Source organism: Coregonus lavaretus (assembly GCF_964263955.1).
Source record: "Coregonus lavaretus genome assembly, chromosome: 11".
In the NCBI taxonomy this organism is placed as follows: Eukaryota; Metazoa; Chordata; class Actinopteri; order Salmoniformes; family Salmonidae; genus Coregonus; species Coregonus lavaretus.
This window is the reverse complement of record NC_139998.1, coordinates 26,815,990-26,829,112: the sequence shown is the minus strand read 5'-3', so window position 1 is coordinate 26,829,112 and position 13,123 is coordinate 26,815,990.

The window sequence follows — 13,123 nt, the reverse complement described above, 5'->3', positions numbered from 1 at the left end:
GCTTCAGCGCTAAATAGCGGGTATTACAATACCTTCCAGTGCATGTCACCTGCTGACAGGCCTTTTTTCATGTTTCCTTTTGTGTTTTTAGTTCTACATTCTTTATGTATTTATGTTATACTGTATACAGTGCCCTCTGTGATTACTGGGACAGTGAAGCATGTTTTATTATTTTGGCTGTATACTTCAAAGGTTTGGATTTGAAATCAAACAATGACTATAAGGTTAAATTGCAGACTGTCAGCTTTAATTTGAGGGTATTTTCATCTATATCAGGTGAACCGTTTAGAAAGCACAGCACCTTTTGTACATAGTCCCCCCATTTTAAGGGAACACAAATTCACAATTCACTTATAAAACACAAATTCACAATTCACTTATAAAAACACAAATTCACTTATACAGTGCATTCGGAAAGTATTAAGACCCCTTTACTTTTTCCACATTTTGTTACGTTACAGCCTTATTCTAAACTGGATTAAATTGGTTTATTTCCTCATCAATCTACACATAATACCCCATAATGACAAGGGAAAAACAGGTTTTTAGACATTTTTGCACATTTATAAAAAAAACAAAAAAAAAAACAACGGAAATAGCACATTTACATAAGCATTCAGACCCTTTACTCAGTACTTTGTTGAAGCACCTTTGGCAATGATTACAACCTTGAGTCTTCTTGGGTATGACGCTACAAGCTTGGCAAGCTGTATTTGGAGAGTTTCTCACATTCTTCTCTGCAGATCCTCTAAATCCCTGTAAGGTTGGATGGGGAGCGTCGCTGCACAGCTATTTACAGGTCTCTCCAGAGATGTTTGATCGGGTTCAAGTCCGGGCTCTGGCTGGGCCACTCAAGGACATTCAGAGACTTGTCCGGAAGCCATTCCTGCGTTGTCTTGGCTGTGTGCTTAGGGTCGTTGTCCTGTTGGAAGGTGAACCTATGCCCCAGTCTGAGGTCACGAGCGCTCTGGAGCAGGTTTTCATCAAGGATCTCTCTGTACTTTGCTCTGTTCATCTTTCCCTCTATCCTGACTAGTCTCCCAGTCCCTGCCGCTGAAAAACATCCCCACAGCATGACGCTGCCACCACCATGCTTCACCGTAGGGAGTGACCATCTGGTTCTTGATCACCTCCCTGACCAAGGCCTTTCTCCCCTCATTGCTCAGTTTGGCCGGGCGGCCAGCTCTAGGAAGAGTCTTGGTGGTTCCAAACTTCTTCCATTTAAGAAGGATGGAGGCCACTGTGTTCTTGGGGACCTTAAATGCTGCAGACATTTTTTGGTACCCTTCCCCAGATCTGTGCCTCAACACAATCCTGTCTCAGATCTCTATGGACAATTCCTTCACAGGTGGACTCCTATCAAGTTGTAGAAACCTCTCAAGGATGCACCTGAGCTCAATTTCAAGTATCATAGTAAAGGGTCTGAATACTTATGTAAATAAGTTCTGTTTTTTATTTTTAATACATTTTCAAACATTTCTAAAAACTAGTTTTTGCTTTGTTATTAAGGGGTATTATGTGTAGATATACGAGGAAAACAAACAATTTAATCAATTTCAGAATAAGGCTGTAACGTAACAAATAGTGGAAAAAGTCAAGGGGTTCTGAATACTTTCAAAATGCACTGTATGTGTATTAAAGTATTTGGTCCCATATTCATAGCACACAATGACTACATCAAGCTCGTGACTACAAATTTGTTGGATGCATTTTCTGTTTGTTTTGGTCGTGTTTCAGATGATTTGTGCCCAATTGAAATGAATGGTAAATAATGTATTGTCATTTTGGAGTCACTTTTATTTTAAATAAAAATATAATATATTTCTAAACACTTTGAAAAGGAATGTGGATGTTACCATGATTACAGTGCTGAAGTACAGAGCCTAATGATGAGTGAGAAAAGTACAGACACACCAATATCATACCCCACAAGAAATGCTAACCTCCCTTGTTGTAATGGTGAGAGGTTAGTATGTCTTGGGGGTATGATATTTGTGAGTCTGTAACTTTCTCACTCATCATTATTCACAGCAAAATAAGAAAAAAATGCTTCACTTTCCCAATAATTACGGAGGGCACTGTACGTTACTGACGACCAGACATCCAAATATCATGTAAAGCCTTCTATGAGACTATTTATGGCTATCCTTTCTATGAAATTACATCACAGCTATAGAAAAAAATGACCTAAGTATTGCCAATTATATTTGTAAAGGTCTTGCAAATTGTGCAAAAAGAAAAGGTGTTCACGTGGATTCGAGATTAAAAAAAAGCATTTAATATAATCTGCCTACAATATCAGATGATGAATCAAAATGGAAAGAAGAATGGGACAGGCCTATATACTTCAGTCATAGTTCAAAAAGTAAAAAAGGAGAATGGGTGTTGATTGTGAATAATGTACAGCGGCAGTGCTAGAGGTGTCACTACAGACCCGGGTTCGATCCCGGGCTGTATCATAACCGGCTGTGATTGGGAGTCCCAGTGGGTGGCGCACAATTGGCCCAGCATCGTCCGGGTTAGGGGAGGATTTGGCCGGGGAGGCTTTACTTGGCTCATCGCGCTCTATCGACTCCTTGTGGTGGGCCGGGGCCTGCAGGCTGACCTTGGTCGTCAGGTGAACGGTGTTTCCTCCGACACATTGGTGCGGCTGGCTTCTGGGTTAAGCGGGCGGGTGTTAAGAAGCGTGGTTTGGCGGGTCATGTTTCGGAGTTTTGAGGGAGCGTGCAATTGGCATGCTGACTGCAGGAATGTCCAACAGAGCTGTTGCCAAAGTATTTAATGTTTATTTCTATAAGCTGCCTCCAACGTCGTTTTAGAGAATTTGGCAGTAAGTGCAACCGGCTTCACAACCGCAGACCACGTGTAACCCCACCAGCCCAGGACCTCCACATCCGGCTTCTTCACCTGCGGGATCATCTGAGGGGGGTGCTGAGGAGTATTTCTGTCTGTAATAAAGCCCTTTTGCGGGGAAAGACTAATTCTGATTGCATGTTGCGTTTATATTTTTGTTCAGTAGGTCTGAGTATCAACGTCCTTGAAACCAACATTTCCTTATATGCAGATGATACTGTTCATTTGCCTTTCAGACTCAACAATCATCACTAGATGCTCTTATTGGAGATTTGAATGGCTTTTCTAATTGATCAGGTCTGAAACCAAATTATGAGAATTGCACTATTTTGAGAGTGGGTTCCTTAAGAAGGTCCAACTATCTTTTGCTCTGTTGCATACCAATTAAGTGGAGCAATGGCCCAGCGGACATGCTTGTCATTCACATTCCAGAAAGAATGACGGATCTTGTAAAGGATACCCTTTACTTGAAACTAGCCAAGATTGACAAAATACTATTGCCATGGAACGGTAAAGCTTTGTCTTTATATGGCAGAGTGGCACCGATAAACATCTTAATTGTCTCTCAGTTAATCTATGGAGAGTGGTACTAATGTGTTGTATTGGATTTGCCCCAAACGTAACACTTTGTATTTAGGACAAAAATGTAAATTGCTTTGCCACATTCTTTGCAGTAACTTTAGTGCCTTGTTGCAAACAAGATGCATGTTTTGGAATATTTTTTATTCTGTACAGGCTTCCTTCTTTTCACTCTGTCAATTAGGTTAGCATTGCGGATTAACTAAAATGTTGCTGATCCATCCTCAGTTTTCTCCTTTCACAGCCAGTCAACTCTGTAACTGTTTTAAAGTCACCATTGGCCTCATGGTGAAATCCCTGAGCGGTTTCCTTCCTCTCCGGCAACTGAGTCAGGAAGGACACCTGTATCTTTGTACTGACTGGGTGTATTGATACACCATCCAAAGTGTAATGAATAACTCCACCATGCTCAAAGCAATATTCAAAGTCTGCTTTTTTTACCCATCTACCAATGGGTGCCCTTCTTTGCGAGACATTGGAAATTCATTGCTCTACTAAGGGACCTTACAGGTAATTGTATGTCTGGGTTACAGAGATGAGGTAGTCATTCAATAATCATGTTAAACACTATTACTGCAGACAGAGTGAGTCCATGCAATTTATTATGTGACTTTTTAAGTACATTTTTACTCCTGAACTTTTACTTTTACAGAATTTTTACTCCTGAATAACAATGGAGTTGAATACTTATTGACATTTCAGCTTTTCTTTTTTTATTAATTTGTAAAAATGTCAAAAAACATAATACCACCTTGACATTATGGGATATTGTGTGTAGGCCAGTGACAAAATAATCTACATTTAATCAATTTTAAATTCAGGCTCTATACCCAACAAAATGAGGAAAAGGTCAAGGGGTGTGAATACTTTCTGAAGACACTGTACGTGTTTCATAAGGTCTTATTTTGAGGGCCTAGTTTTACCCTAATACAAGGGCCTGAAACTCATACATATCACTTGAACCAAAACCAAGATTTTGAGTCCACAATATTCAACATTGGAGGGTCTTATTGAGGACCTGGATACTTTCTCCAGTTTATCTGGATTAAACCCCAACTATGATAAGTGTACTATATTATGGATTGGGTCTCTAAAAGACACAAACTTTAAATTGCTATGTGGTCTTCCGATTAAATGGGCGGATGGTTGAATGATCTTAGCAAAATAGATAGGATCTTGAAACCATGGAAAGGGAAACACCTGTTCATCTATGGGAAAATTACCCTCATTAATTCTCTAGTGATATCACAGTTTACATATTTATTCATGGCTCTACCTACAAGTCATATATTGTCTTGGCTGTGAGCTTAGGGTCGTTGTCCTGTTGGAAGGTGAACCTTCGCCCCAGTTTGAAGTCCTGAGCGCTCTGGAGCAGGTTTTCATCAGGCCAAAGAGTTCAATCTTTGTTTCACTAGACAACGGAATCTTGTTTCTCATGGTCTGAGAGTCCTTTAGGTGCCTTTTGGCAAACTCCAAGTGGGCTGTCAAGTGCCTTTTACTGAGGAGTGGCTTCCGTCTGGGCACTCTACCATAAAGGCCTGATTGGTGGAGTGCTGCAGAGACAGTTGTCCTTCTGGAAGGTTCTCCCATCTCCACAGAGGAACTCTGGAGCTCTGTCAGAGTGACCATCAGGTTCTTGGTCACCTCCCTGACCAAGGCCCTTCTCCCCCGATTGCTCAGTTTGGCCGGGCAGCCAGCTCTAGGAAGAGTCTTGGTGGTTCCAAACTTCTTCCATTTAAGAATGATGCAGGCCACTGTGTTCTTGGGGACCTTCAACGCTGCAGAAATGTTTTGGTACCCTTCCCCAGATCTGTCCCTCGACACAATCCTGTCTTGGATTTCTACGGATAATTCCTTCGACCTCATGGCTTGGTTTTTGCTGTGACATGCACTGTCAACTGTGGGACCTTATATAGACAGGTGTCTGCCTTTCCAAATCATGTCCAATCAATTGAATTTATCACAGGTAGACTCTAATCAAGTTGTAGAAACATCTCAAGGATGATCAATGGAAACAGGATGCAGCTGAGCTCAATTTCGAATCTCATAGCAAAGGTTCTGAATACTTATGTAAAAAAGGTACAGTTGAAGTCGGAAGTTTATATACACCTTAGCCAAATACATTTAAACTCAGTTTTTCACAATTCCTGACATTTAATCCTAGTAACAATTCCCTGTCTTAGGTCAGTTAGGATCACCACTTTATTTTAAGAATGTGGAATGTCAGAATAATAGTAGAGAGAATGATTTATTTCAGTTTTTATTTCTTTCATCACATTCCCAGTGGGTCAGAAGATTGCATACACTCAATTAATATTTGGTAGCATTGCCTTTAAATTGTTTAACTTGGGTCAAACGTTTCGGGTAGCCTTCCACAAGCTTCCCACAATAAGTTGGGTGAATTTTGGCCTATTCCTCCTGACAGAGCTGGTGTAACTGAATCAGGTTTGTAGGCCTCCTTGCTCGCACACGCTTTTTCAGTTCTGCCCACATATTTTCTTTAGGATTGAGGTCAGGGCTTTGTGATGGCCACTCCAATACCTTGACTTTGTTGTCCTTAAGCCATTTTGCCACAACTTTGGAAGTATGCTTGGGGTCATTGTCCATTTGGAAGACCCATTTGCGACCAAGCTTGAACTTTCTGACTGATGTCTTGAGATGTTGCTTCAATATATCCACACAATTTTCCTTCCTCATGATGCTATCTATTTTGTGAAGTGCACCAGTCCCTCCTGCAGCAAAGCACCCCCACAGCATGATGCTGCCACCCCCGTGCTTCACGTTGGGATGGTGTTCTTCGGCTTGCAAGCTTTCCCCTTTTTCCTCCAAACATAACGATGGTCATTATAGCCAAACAGTTCTATTTTTGTTTCATCAGACCAGAGGACATTTCTCCAAAAAGTATGATCTTTGTCCCCATGTGCAGTTGCAAACCGTAGTCTGGCTTTTTTATGGCGGTTTTGGAGCAGTGGCTTCTTCCTTGCTGAGAGGCCTTTCAGGTTAGGTCGATATAGGACTCGTTTTACTGTGGATATAGATACTTTTGTACCCGTTTCCTCCAGCATCTTCACAAGGTCCTTTGCTGTTCTGGGATTGATTTGCTCTTTTCGCACCAAAGTACATTCATCTCTAGGAGACAGAACGTGTCTCCTTCCTGAGCGGTATGATGGCTGCGTGGTCCCATGGTGTTTATACTTGCGCACTATTGTTTGTACAGATAAACGTGGTACCTTCAGGTGTTTGGAAATTACTCCCAAGGATGAACCAGACTTGTGGAGGTCTACAATTTTTTTATGAGGTCTTGGCTGATTTCTTTTGATTTTCCCATGATGTCAAGCAAAGAGGCACTGAGTTTGAAGGTAGACCTTGAAATACAACCATAGGTACACCTCCAATTGACTCAAATGATGTCAATTAGCCTATCAGAAGCTTCTAAAGCCATTACATCATTTTCTGGAATTGTCCAAGCTGTTTAAAGGCACAGTCAACTTAGTGTATGTAAACTTCTGACCCACTGGAATTGTGATACAGTGAATTATAAATTAAATAATCTGTCTGTAAACAATTGTTGGAAAAATTACTTGTGTCATGCACAAAGTAGATGTCCTAACCGACTTGGCAAAACTATAGTTTGTTAACAAGAAATTTGTGGAGTGGTTGAAAAATGAGTTTTAATGACTCCAACCTAAGTGTATGTAAACTTCCGACTTCAACTGTTTTTATTTAATTAATTTTATTTAACATTTCTAAAAACCTGTTTTCGCTTTGTCATTATGGGGTATTGTTTGTAGTTTGATGAGGAACAATTTTTATTTAATCAATTTTAGAATAAAGCTGTAATGTAACAAAATATGGAAAAAGTCAAGGGTTCTGAATACTTTCCGAATGCACTGTAAATCGTAAAATGTATCAATTTCACTTATGGTCAAGAGGGTTGACAACTATGCCGCATAAAGTTGAAGATAGTTGGGAACAGATGTTCGATGTCCCAATACCATGGCATCAGGTTTATGAACTGATATACAAACAACAACAATTGACGCATTAATCAGTTATTTTCAATTGAAGCTACAGTGGGGAAAAAAAGTATTTAGTCAGCCACCAATTGTGCATGTTCTCCCACTTAAAAAGATGAGAGAGGCCTGTAAGTTTCATCATAGGTACACGTCAACTATGACAGACAAAATGAGAAGAAAAAAAAATCCAGGGCAACACAGACTTTCAACTCCCTCCAAAGATTTCTATGGGGTTGAGATCTGGAGACTGGCTAGGCCACTCCAGGACCTTGAAATGCTTCTTACGAAGCCACTCCTTCGTTGCCCGGGCGGTGTGTTTGGGATCATTGTCATGCTGAAAGACCCAGCCACATTTCATCGTCAATGCCCTTGCTGATGGAAGGAGGTTTTCACTCAAAATCTCACGATACATGGCCCCATTCATTCTTTCCTTTACACGGATCAGTCGTCCTGGTCCCTTTTCAGAAAAACAGCCCCAAAGCATGATGTTTCCACCCCCATGCTTCACAGTAGGTATGGTGTTCTTTGGATGTAACTCAGCATTCTTTGTCCTCCAAACACGACGAGTTGAGTTTTTACCAAAAAGTTGTATTTTGGTTTCATCTGACCATATGACATTCTCCCAATCCTCTTCTGGATCATCCAAATGCACTCTAGCAAACTTCAGACGGGCGTTGGAATAAATACATACACACATGCACAGTATACATGTTTGAGGTCCTCCAATCAGGTTTGAGGGTGGGGATGTGATTATTGTATGTTTTGCGTTTTGTTATTTATGTGTTGTTTTGGTTTTTATGCTGTGAGTGAGTGTGTGTGCTGGTTATGGGTGCACCTGCCAGGGCGTTGGGCTGGCCTTGGTCCTTCCCGCCCTCGGAAAATATCTTTGGGCCGGGGGTGGGTGCTTCGCCCTACCGGGGTCTCGGGGCGGGTGGGGTGGGGGCGAGTGCACCCACTGATCAAAGCACCCACTGATGGGAGCGACCATTTGTATTAAGCAGCCATTTGTATTGTTTTTGTATTGTATTGTTGTTGTTTTAGTAAAAAAGATTATACTAACAATCACACCTTTTTATAAAACAATACTCATCCTATAATGGCATAAAACACTTATTATTATGAGGACTCTTTAGAAAATTATTTTTTTCATTACAAATCGACCAAGCAGTTACTCTAAAAATGGTCCTAATCACATCTAATCAGGTGTTATTTCAGCAGGAGCGCAACTTCGGTTTTAGAAGTGGGGGGGGGGGGGGGGGCATAACCTGGCGGTGGATCTGGGGGTCCTCCCTCAATTTTGGGGGGCATCTAAAGCTCATTTCCTGCATTCCTACTAGGGCTGTCCCTGACTAAAAAATAATCTTGTTCGACCAAGAATAGTATTTTCCAAGTGTATTTTTTTATATATAGACACACACTATGTGTTTTATTCAAATCAACTAGGCTATATGTACTGAACTTGTCTGATGTTTTTAGCACGCTGTTTGATTAAATAATTAAGACACACAAATGACTCAAGAGGGAGCCAGAGGTCAAGATAGCTTAATCAGAAAAAAAAAACCTGTTCCCGACCCTTCTCCTGCTGCTGCTGGCCTTCACAGATTCAGCCTTTAAGCTCCTGAAGTTGCCGGTAATAGGCTACACCAGCGGTCAGCAACCTTTTCCATTTGGAGTGTCAATTTATCTTACCATTTCTACCAATCTGCGTGCCAGTTATGATTTTCATATGCACATTTTCGTGGTACAGTTTCATTTAATTTTTAATAGTCTTTGTATTTCAAAGTCATTGTCTGTGGTTAATCTACATTCTATCTAAATCTAAATGAAAATTATACAAATCTAAAAGTAACTTTTATTGCCATTGCCAACTATGTAAGAATAGCCTACATAAAGCCAACACATAAAAACATTGCAGCCTTGTAGGAAATATCCTGATAAAAATAAATATCCTAGAAATCACATTGGCTACGCATGGCCTGTCTGCAACGAACTTGAAACATTGTATCAACTTTCAACTTGGTTGCCCGAAACTCGCGCTAGCAAACTTGAAACATTGTATACAATATTCTGGGCACTCAGAGTTTCCCGGGTCAGTGAGCTCGGGACAGACACAGCTGTAGGCTATTTGTGCAAGGGATAAGAAGTAATCAGGTATTTTATGACGTTTCCACTGGATCAGAGCATTACATTTTTCCATTTCATGCCAAATGGTTATCAAAAGGGAGAGAGCTGGAAATATTGTTCAAATACTTTGAGAAACTATTGTCATTCTCAATTGATTCTAAAAACAGACTTAGTTGACTTCCTGTTTTAGGTTAAGAGAAATTACTTTGAGAAGCTCCACAATCAGAAATACTAGCAGACATCCCCAAATAGGAACATTTATAGGCTTACATTTGCGAGCAGGCCAGGTAAACTAGTCCTACTTCTATATGCGTAATCAGGTGCACTTCCTTAGTCAACATTGACAGCAGCATTTCAAACAAAAGACTATCAAAAAATTGCCAAACTCATAAATGTAATGAAATAAACAAGTGTAGCATAGGTTGTGAGTTCTGCAAAACACATGTCCAATCTGACAATGAGAACAGTAAATAACTGTAATAATAATATATTGAATGCATTAACAGAAATTACCGTAACCAGTCAAACATTGCAGATTAGAAATTATGGGAATTAACGGTAAATGTCGGCTACTACTGGTGATATAGACACAGCAAACAATGCACACAATAAAGTTATGAAACAACGAAATGGTTGGAGAGAGAGCCACAATCCCCATATTCTTGGACCGTGTCATCCCTGTGGCCTCCTCAATGGATTAGTCCACTGAGACAGGTGCAAATCAGACAGGAGTCTTGTGTGCCATGAAAAAAAATATATATTTGCGACTGCTGACAAAAAAAAGCTCATGTTTTCAATACAGACGCCTTTTGTCATACAATATTCCATGTAAGGCACCCAGACCTTATGAAAGTTGCACAGTATACCCTTAATCTTGTAATAAATTAAAGTGATACATAACTTGACATTTCTGCCATCCATTGTGACATTGTAGGAGGATAACCAACCTTCCAATTAATGGCAATGCATTTCTTAGCCCCTATCAATGCTAGGTTACACAGTTTCTTCTAATAATATTCTCCAGTATCAACATTTCCAAGCAAACAAAAACAGGTAGAAGGGAGAATCTGTAGACATTCTGAGATAAAAGAACATACTCTTTGACAGAATTCAGCCAGCCTTCACAAGATCATAACATGCAAATATGTCCCCTTTTGTGTTTTACACCATTTCTGAGTGCATGATATCTATGGATGGTCTTAAACTGCAGTAATTTATGTCTGAGGTTATATGAACATGACTGGACATTCATACATATCTGTATCCATTCATCATCATCAATAGTGTCTCCCAGGTCTTCCTCTAATTTTTGTTTGACATGTTTTGTGTCATTAGGAAAAGCCTTTCAATCTTTGATACAGTTTGGAAATCAACTTGAGATTTGTTAGACTGCCTTAAAATAGTTTTAATCCTTGAAGCTTCTGGCTTGTCCAGTGTTTGCTGCACAGAGAGAATAAAGTGTTGTATCTGCAAAAGTTCACCTCAGCGCCATCACAGACTGGTCTTCCCTGGTTGCCTGACCCTGGTTACCAGGGTGTACATTTATACATTATATTATCTAAGAATAGAATCAATGGTTCAATTATTGAAATTACAATTTTTTCCCAGATCCCAGACTGTAGCCTACACATCAACTCAATATTAAACATTCACTGATTGTTATAATATACTGCAAAATTCACCTGAGCTCCATAGACTGGTCTTCCCTGGCTGTCTAACCCTGCTGGGACACATGTCACCATCTGATCCTGCTAAGACATGATGAGCATAGTATTGTGTACTGACTGTGCACCATGACAGTGTAGCATGTAGAGCTGTTTATACCATGTCAGTGTGAAAAGTAGGGAATTAGCTAGGGAAACTGACAGATCAATAATGTTACATTGCTATACTGACTCTAATAAAAACTCACATTGCGCTATCAAAAAACGTCAGAATATTGGTCTTCTATCGTTTGGCTGCTGGTTTCATCGTTTGATTCAGGTCTAGTGTGATTGAGGCAAAAATAATAGCTAAAGTTAGTGAGCTAGCTAGCTAATGTTAGCCATCTTTTGGCTAGCTCTAATGTTACATCAACTGATGAAAACTAGCCAAGTTAATTTACTTCTGTTGAAACGGGACAAAAAGGCTACAAAACATTTCCACACACACAACAGCTATTAGAGACAGCTACCTGACAGATAGCTAGTCACTAGAGCTGAACTGGCTGTGGTAACTACAAGCTCGCTAGTTCATTCTCTTCAGGCAGAACTTCAGTAGAGAGGGGATTAAACATTGTTGTAGCTAACGTTACATGTCAGTTACACAACTAGCTCAGCACTGGGAATAAATACTTTTTTTCTGTTAAGTCAAACAGCAGTTACCTTGCCAGCTACATCAGTCAAATAAAGATTTGCCAGTTTTTGCTCTTCTTCCTTTTACAACTTGGAGAAAAAGCGCAACACACACAGAGACAGCAGCTGCAGACAATAACACCGTGCCTTTTCAGAAGCTTTGCTTTCACACAGACATGCTCTGTGGTGTCCACACGGTCCTAAATCCAGCCGGCTGAAACCACCAAACAGCCTACCTGACCGCTCTGAGGCGTCCGCATGGTCCTAAAGGACACCAAAGCCGATTTTAGTATCACAGTGCAATGATAAAACTGGGGGGGACAAAAATGCAATTTTAGAATGTGAGGGGGTCATGTCCCCCCGTTCCCAGTGAAAGTAGCGCCCCTGGATTTCAGGCTGTTTTGAAAACCCTTTTCACAAAAGATTCATACTGACCTCTCATGGACACTGCCTCATATTGCATGTGGTCTCAATACAATTAATACACTCATCTTTATGTATGTCTCTATTGGGATAGAATTGACCTATTCAATTGTCCTGTATTTAGGAACAGAGTAATCATGAGATTTTAATTGAATGATGCAGTAAATCATTTTTATTGTGCTAATGTCAAGTCAACAATAGTGAAATAATAATTTATTCAGCTTTCCAATTGTGCACGTACTGTATGTTGCAATATCACAATCACAGCAACACTTAAAGACATAATCGAAATGTGTCCAGATGGCTGAGAAGGATAAGGTTGATGTAGGCAAGGCGTGGACAGGAGTACAGTATAGGTCTTATATAACAGAGATTACTATGATTTGTGAATGTCTGTTCTAATGTTATTATGACAGCTAATAAGGCTTAGAGAACCTGGGCCGGCGCACAGCAGTGTGTGTGTGTGTGTGTATGAAATGGAGCTCGCCTCTCTCTGAGATGTCACCACAAAGGTAAGACACGATACAGAAGAGGGTATTGTTTTAAATTAATGTATGAATCAGCAATGCTATAGAGATTATTATTATTATTATCAGTCAATGAAATCAGTGTATAATGGGAACGTATTAATGGCACTTTAATGCAAGTGAATTTATATGGTGTGGTGCCTCACTAAAATATCTTGTTATTATCAATTTGATTGATTAAATAATTGCACCTTACTAAACCCTAAACCTCAACTAAACCTTGTAATAAATAATATGGAAATTGAGCAAGTTGAGGTGACTAAACTGC